Source organism: Sinocyclocheilus anshuiensis, unplaced genomic scaffold (assembly GCF_001515605.1).
Source record: "Sinocyclocheilus anshuiensis isolate Anshui unplaced genomic scaffold, SAMN03320099.WGS_v1.1 scaffold808, whole genome shotgun sequence".
Taxonomy (NCBI): domain Eukaryota; kingdom Metazoa; phylum Chordata; class Actinopteri; order Cypriniformes; family Cyprinidae; genus Sinocyclocheilus; species Sinocyclocheilus anshuiensis.
In genome coordinates, this window is record NW_015555751.1 from 40,590 (window position 1) to 48,315 (window position 7,726).

The window sequence follows — 7,726 nt, forward strand, 5'->3', positions numbered from 1 at the left end:
AAACCCTTTACAAGGTAAACAGACCGCTTTGCACTTTAGGCAAATTTGGATCATTTGATTATTTGGAGAATTAACTTCAGTTGCTGTGTGGCTGCTCTCTTCTCTAACCCAGAGCACATAAGAAATTGCCTGAGGCAGAACTTGAGCAAGTCTAAACCTGCACTAATGATTGAACAGGAGGTGCACTGCCTGTTCCCTCACTACATGTTCTCAGCATTCATCACCCGAGTCAATCATACAGACCCATCAAACCCTAGTTTTATGCATAAAATGAAGGTAACACTTTACAATAAGCTTCAATTTGTTAACATTAGTACAAATGCATACATTGAAACAAAAATTAAAATGCTGTCATTTACTCACCTTCATGTAGTTCCAAACCTGTGTGACTTTCTATCTTCTGTGGAACTAAAAAGAAGATACACGGTTTTATTTGGGTGAACTATCCCTTTAATTTCTAAATACACTACTGTTCACTGTTGATTCATGTTTGTTCATCATACATTGTTCAAACTGCTAATGTTAATGTAAATGTAATAATTATAATAATCACTTTAAACAAGTCGTAATATAATTAATTACTATGAGTAATAAGCCTAATATCATGATGTTTAAGGGTGCCAAACAACTTGCATATATAGAATTAATTGATTTTATTTGTTATACAGCTGCTTCAAAAACAACTCATCCAATTAGATTTCAGAGATTTCATTAGAGCTAAAAAAAAAGTGTTTTATAATGAAAATATTTTGCAGAATTGAAACAGCCATCATTTTCATAACCCTACACATACTCCACCTTTTAGGCTTTAATTTGAATAATCCCTGTTTTATTTAACAAATTTTGCCATGGTTAACTACATATCACATTACAATTCTACAGATTTTCCCTCAAAATCAGTACAGAGAGATTTTTTTTTCTGTCCAGGCCTGATAACGAACAAACACAAATAACACCTGTTGGCACTGCTGCATGTTTAGACTGCACACAACCCGCATTAGGCTGTTTGTTTCATCAATATATTCTACAACACAGAAAAATAACTCCAGGTTTTCATCCATTTGAGCAGACGTACTGCATGGAGCTGTTTTGATCCAACAGCTGCAAAATAGCATCAGGGTCAAAATGGGCACATTCAGCATAATGCCTTAACATGCCCTGCTGTAAATGAATGACCATTAGCCAATACGAAATGGCTTAAATATGAACTCTATCACTGCCACATGGGTGCCCCCTCATCTGGCTGGCATAAGGTGCCATCTGCCTGCTGGTGTTTCAAATGCCTGTGTGCCAGTTCAATGATTCCCACTGATCTAATGAACTCAAAGATTCAATCTGTAACTGCTTCAACGGAGACCCTTGAACCATAGGAATTTGCATTTAAGGAATTTACTATTATGCCATTAGACATTGTTTTTTTCTGTGAAACACAAAAGGTGAAATCTTGACATTTTTCATTTTAAGGCGAGTTCCCTTTAAGTGAATGTGTAAGGTGTGCAAACAATTTAAAACTATATGGATTACACAGGTTTCTATTTGTCTGCAGTACTATAAAAGAACTTCTCACACTCTACTGATGTTTTTCCCCCCTTTTTGGTTTAGTTTCTCCCTTTCTGCAATCTTTTCGTTATGGGCTGTGGCATGTAGCGTACTTAGCTCCCACACAAACACAGATGTGTTGGGATTTAATTATGGCATAAATATCTAGACCAGTAGATAATGTGCAACACTCTAGTGGGCTGTTTGGTCATGATATTAGCCTTTTCCAATTAGCACAGTGTTTAAGTTTAAGTGATAAACATAATGTTTGTGCAGAGTAATGTTAATAGGTGGCCAAATACTTGATATTTCTATTACTGGCAGGCTAATAAAACTGAATGAGGAATCTCCCAAAAAGCTTGAAATGTTTCACACATGAATGACAGTTTGAGGTTAGAGTAAATGGATAAATAACATTGCACAAATTAAGAAGCTGCTATAAATGTACTACTTTAAAATCTATTCATTTATCCTGGTGATATGGACCAGATATCTTCTGTTTGTGATTTTCCTGTAAGATGAAACATTTCAAATTAAAGCACGAAATAAAAGGCTATGAAATGGTGCATAAATATTTTGGGTCTTTTAATAGATACTCCATCTCACTAAACATGTTAATTATAAATGACCTGCTCTTGAAAATCTGCTCTAGCGTAAAATAACTTTCTGTGATATTTGTTCATATTTATTGAGGAAAGTCTAGACATATCCTCCAATCTCACTCTGGGCAGAGGCACAAACATGGACACATTCATAGAAATTATTATCTTTTTGTGTAATCACACGCATATCTGCTATTGTGTGCTGACAGCAGCAGTTTCTCGCTCTTTGGTACATTGAACAGTGCTGAAGGTTAAAAACAGCGAGAAAGCTTCAACACTAGCTCACACTCGCGTCACATTCAGCCTAATACATTTTGGATAACAAGTAGTATTGTTATGGTTAATGATAGCTTGCTTGATTTGGTCTCTTTCTTTTTTTCCTTTAAGAAATGTAGACCTTGAATATTCACAGTTCAAAATGGACACATTTATAAATACCTGTAATTGTGCTGATAACTGTAGCACGGCTCAACAATAAAAATAGATCAGTATTGTTTACCAGTGTTAATATGAATTTATAGCTGTCATGGATATAATGTAAAAATATAAATATTAATACAACTTATAATTTTATAAATATAAAATTGTAGAAATATTATATAAATATTACATAATCTATAAATATAAGTCTATTCAGAACATAATGCAAAGAGTGATCCATTAAAATCCTTTTACAAATTTCAAACAGTACACGGAGTAATTTTTTAGTCCCCATGAGGCAACCCTTTCGATATAAAAATAAACCAGATTTTATTAGGCTACTGCAATGAGTAGATTCTCATGTGAGTGTGCATGTTTTTTAAACATATTTCCAAAATGCTATAAACTATTTAGAGTATACGCCTTTATACAAGTATCAAAAATGTTAATCATCTACTCAAACCAGACACCAAAATTTAAACCGTGAACACAAGTCTCAAATAATGTATGTGAAGCTGTTAAAAGTGCCCTTTGATTAGTTATAAATGTAATCAGCTGAATCTGTGATCTGACTTTAGTAAACATCTCTTATTACAACAAAATTAGACTGCAAGCCTTGAGGGTCGATGATGGCAGAAATACTTGAAGTATCTCAGCATGCAGTGTCTAGAGTGCGCTTTCAGTGAAAGCATTTTGCTACCACAGAGCCGTGCACCAGAGCAGAATGCTAACATAAGTGACAAAGATGCTTGAATGGCTCAAAGGTGACTGGATCCTCTGTTGACAGGCTTGACTTCTGGGGTCTCATGACAGCCAATCGGTGACTGTCACAGCTAAATGTTTTTTGGCAAACAAAGCCAACTATCAGGGCATGAAATTAGTACTATGTAATACCAATATGTAGTACTATGCAGTACTACTGTAACGCACAGTAGTGATGCTACTAATTTTTCAGTAGCATGACAGTGGCTATTTTACAACTGAATCAAATGAATGCTATTCTAATGTTTGGAATCCTTTAAAAAAGGACAGTGACCGCTTTAAAAGTGACAGCAGAGACATTTATTAATGTTCAAAAGATTTCTATTTCAAGTAACTGCTGTTCTTCTAAACTTTAGATTAATCAAAGAGTCCTTAAAAATGTATCACTGTTTCCACAAAAATATTAAGCACCACAATGTTTTCAACATTTAAGATAATTAGAAATATTTCTTCAGCACCAAATCCGCATATTAGCATGATTTCTGAAGGATCATGTGACACTGAAGACTGAAAAAATATTAAAGTATAAAACAGTTACTTTAAATTGTAATATCATTTCCTGATATTAGTGTTAATTTTTTTTAAATTGATCTCAATTTTATTTATATAACACTTAAAATAAAATGTTTATTTTAATATTTATATCAATTGAGGGCAGGGTAAAAAAGTACTCAGAAAATTCAAGTACTCACCTGCTGATGCTGGGTAAGGTTGTATTTTTGCTTTCTTGGCTCGGCCAAGCAACAGGGATGGTTGGAACATCATTAGCATTGAGCCAAGCTGATGTACCGTCTGTGGCGTAGAGCTAAAGACAGAACAACAGAAGCAGATTTTTATCCATGCAAGGTGTAATTCAGCTAAGAAAAAAACTACTACAGAGTGTCGTCTGCAGCGGTTTTGTTGGTTCACGACTTAAACTCACCTTGAAGCCCTCCTCATGAAGCGGATGAGCAGTACACAGGAAGTTAGGCCTGAATGAATGCTGGAGACAAAAACGTAAAATAACAGCTGAGAAAGCAGAAAGAAAAAGATAGCCAGACAGAAAAAAAATCTTTAAATCCAAAAGGTTAGGCAGTCTGTGTGGATGGACGCAGAGTAGGAGACTATTTCTAGAAGAAAAGTCTTCCTCTAAGCACTTCCAGATCAATAGCGCAGCTCTGTGTTCACAGAGACTGAACCATGGGCTGATAATCAGGCTTTAAAAAGCATGTCAGATCTGCAGTCCCCAGGTCCGGCCATCAGGCACGTAGCATCTACAGAAACCGGGGGGTTTGTTTCAAATAGGAATTTCATGCTCTCATTCATACCTGAGACTCCATTAGAACACAGTGCTGTCTGAGCATTGTCAGTGACCCTGACAAGATATTTGATTTTCACGCTGAGAGTGGGCATGAATCGTAAACATCTGAGAGAGCACAGGAGGAAATGAAAGAGGGCATGCCGATGATGATATTACATCAAAACATTAAAAAAGCCTCTGAATTCCTGTGTTATAGTCAAGGCTTAAAATGATTTGTGAACATCACAGTTACACCAAAAGAAGCTACACAACAAAAACATTTTGCCTATAGAAAACCATTTGAGGAAACAGACCAGACCATAACTACCAAGTGCTTTGTATTTTAAACATTTAAGAATTTCTTTATAAAGTTTTATACATCTTGTGCCTGCAGCATGAGGTTGTTGCACTACCTGAATTTGGTGAGACATTTCACTGTGATTCTCGGTCATCTGAAACCCGCTGAAATAAAAATAGGAGTATCGCGAGAACATAAAACACTGTAAAAGAGTGATTCAGGATTCATTTCAAGGAGAAACTTTACCCAGTGAATTATATCTGTATAATTGTGATAAAGCATGTGATTGTGTATTCGCCCCTTCGGGACAGTTATATGTTCATGTGAAGCTTCAGGGAGATTTGCATGCAATAAACACAAACTGTTCTGCACCTGCTTTATTTTAGTAGTTATTTATGGATGACAATCAATTTTTGTGATATGTGGCTTCACATTTGATGAGGAAAAAGTTTAGATCAGTTCCAAGCAGAACACTGAATACATGCATAATATACATTCTGACACGATTGATTAATTGTCTGATCATGGTTATTTGATCTAAGCTCAATTATTTAAGATAACCAAAATAACTGTGCAGTTTAAATGTCAATATCAAAATGTCAATTCATTAAAAAAAGACTTGTGAGTTTAATCAAACTGCATTGTATTATTGTTATATTATATAAATATTATTAATTTTCACAGCATTAAAGTAAATCATTCGAGTCTATTTTATTATACTTATTATATTATATACATATATTCCAAGTAAAACATAAAAATAACCTTTTAGACTAAGTTACATGAATAGTTAATATAAAATAGCTCATTGCAATTACTTGCATGACAATTTTTCATCAGCACAACATTCATGAATGTGAAAGGCCTATCACTGACTGACACAAAGCATCTTGATGTGCCTTACTTAATTCTACATCAATGCAAAATAATATTTGCGAGCTACAGTGGAGGGAAAGACCTCTAACTTTCAGTCTGTTCCTTACACAAATCCCCTGTATATCTTCAGAAGACTTAGAATATAGTGCCCAAGTAAGACTGACCGTTTTCATAATGCTATTATGGTGCTTTTTGTCATTTTTGTAGCTAAACAAACCTTGTTTGTTTCATTGTTTAGAAAAGAGAAGCCAAAACATTCTGCAAAATCTTTTGTTTGACCGTTTTCATAATGCTATTATGGTGCTTTTTGTCATTTTTGTAGCTAAACAAACCTTCTTGCCATTCACTTTCATTGTTTAGAAAAGAGAAGCCAAAACATTCTGCAAAATCTTTTGTTTCACAGTTTTGCAATGATGCAAGGATTAGAAACTAACAGAATTTTTACATGCCAATTTTTAAGCTCATAAATGTGCTCTAAATATATTCAGGAATTGTTTTCATACTTGAAAACCTCATATTATGGCTTTTATCATTTTATGAGGAAATAACAACCTGTAAGTAAATAACAACCTGCTCTGATCAAAACAAGCCAGAAATGCTCATGTTCTACTGAGTAAATCTGAGAGGATGTAATGCAGACAAGTCCTTTGAGATTCAACCATTAAGGAAGGAAAAAAAAGTTCTCCCTCACTTGTATCCCAATGAGAATCCCCTTCTGGGGAAGCTTGAATCCCGTAGAGAGCATGGCCTTCAGGAAGGCAGAGTAGATGTTTGGTCCAAAGCAAGCCACCTGCAGTGAGCAAAATAGAACGCTAAAAAACAAGAGCAAGAAAGAAATATCTTGATCTTTAAGATCAGGAGCAAATCTACAAATATTCATCACAGCATACAGAAACTCCTGGATAAATTATTCATTTATCTCCATTAGTACAATATTGAAAGCCAAGGTGAAATAAATCAAACATATTAAAGATGTTGCTGAATGAAGGTAGACTGGTGTGATATTACAATTATGAAAAACGGACAGAATGGGGCCATCATAAAATCTGGGGTGGAGATATTGTACTTCCTGTTCTAAAGCTGGAAATCAGTGCTGCACGATAAAAATGCTCCTTCTGCTTCATTGTCCTCCAGGCTGGTTTCTATGGTTTTCCCGTTGCCAGGGACCGCAGGTAAACCGGCCCGCTTGGAAACATAAAAATACTCTTTGCTGGATTTGGACAGAGGACGGAAAAACTAGATGTATGTGCCCATGAGCACCACTGAACAAGGCTACAACTGGTAAACAATATGTAAACATTTATCGCTGATGGTGGACTGCTTCCCAGCAACCTGTGATGAAAACACGAGCTGGGGACACTTCAGATTTTACAACAGATGTAATGATAATCAATGTGCCTGAAGCAGCTCTATACCTCTCCTGTGGAGCCCATCTCATAACGCAGGACAGGGTCAGCTTCTCTCAACCGAGGCCAGGAAAACATAGGAGCAAAGGAACAAAGAGTATAAAATATTCTGTTTCTAGTAGTGGTCTTTCAATATGTTTTTTTTTTTAATGGTTGATGCATATACATTATCATTCAAAAGTTTCAAAATGTTTTAGAAAGTAGTCTCTTCTCATCAATGCTGCATTTATTTGATGAAAAATACAGTAAAACAGGATTATTTTGAAATATTATTAGAATTTAAAATAACTTTTGTTTTACTCTTTAAAATTGTTTTACTTTATTTTAAAATGTGATTTATTCCTATGATGGAAAAGCTGTATATTCAACAGCCATTACTCCAGTCCTTTAATGATTAATTTTTGAACACACAGAGAGAGAGAGAGATGCATGTGTGTGTGTGTGTGTGTGTATAATTTTATATTATATTAATTTTGTATTTAACAAAATTAAATCATAATTTTGCTAAATACTATATATATATATATATATATATATATATATA

The 7,726-nt window shown here is 34.7% G+C and overlaps 1 pseudogene; it reads right to left on the minus strand.

Annotated features, from left to right (window-relative positions):
* Positions 1–3,288: 3,288 nt before the first annotated feature.
* Positions 3,289–7,726, minus strand: part of LOC107673725 (carbamoyl-phosphate synthase [ammonia], mitochondrial-like) — a 35,349-nt pseudogene continuing 30,911 nt past the window's right edge.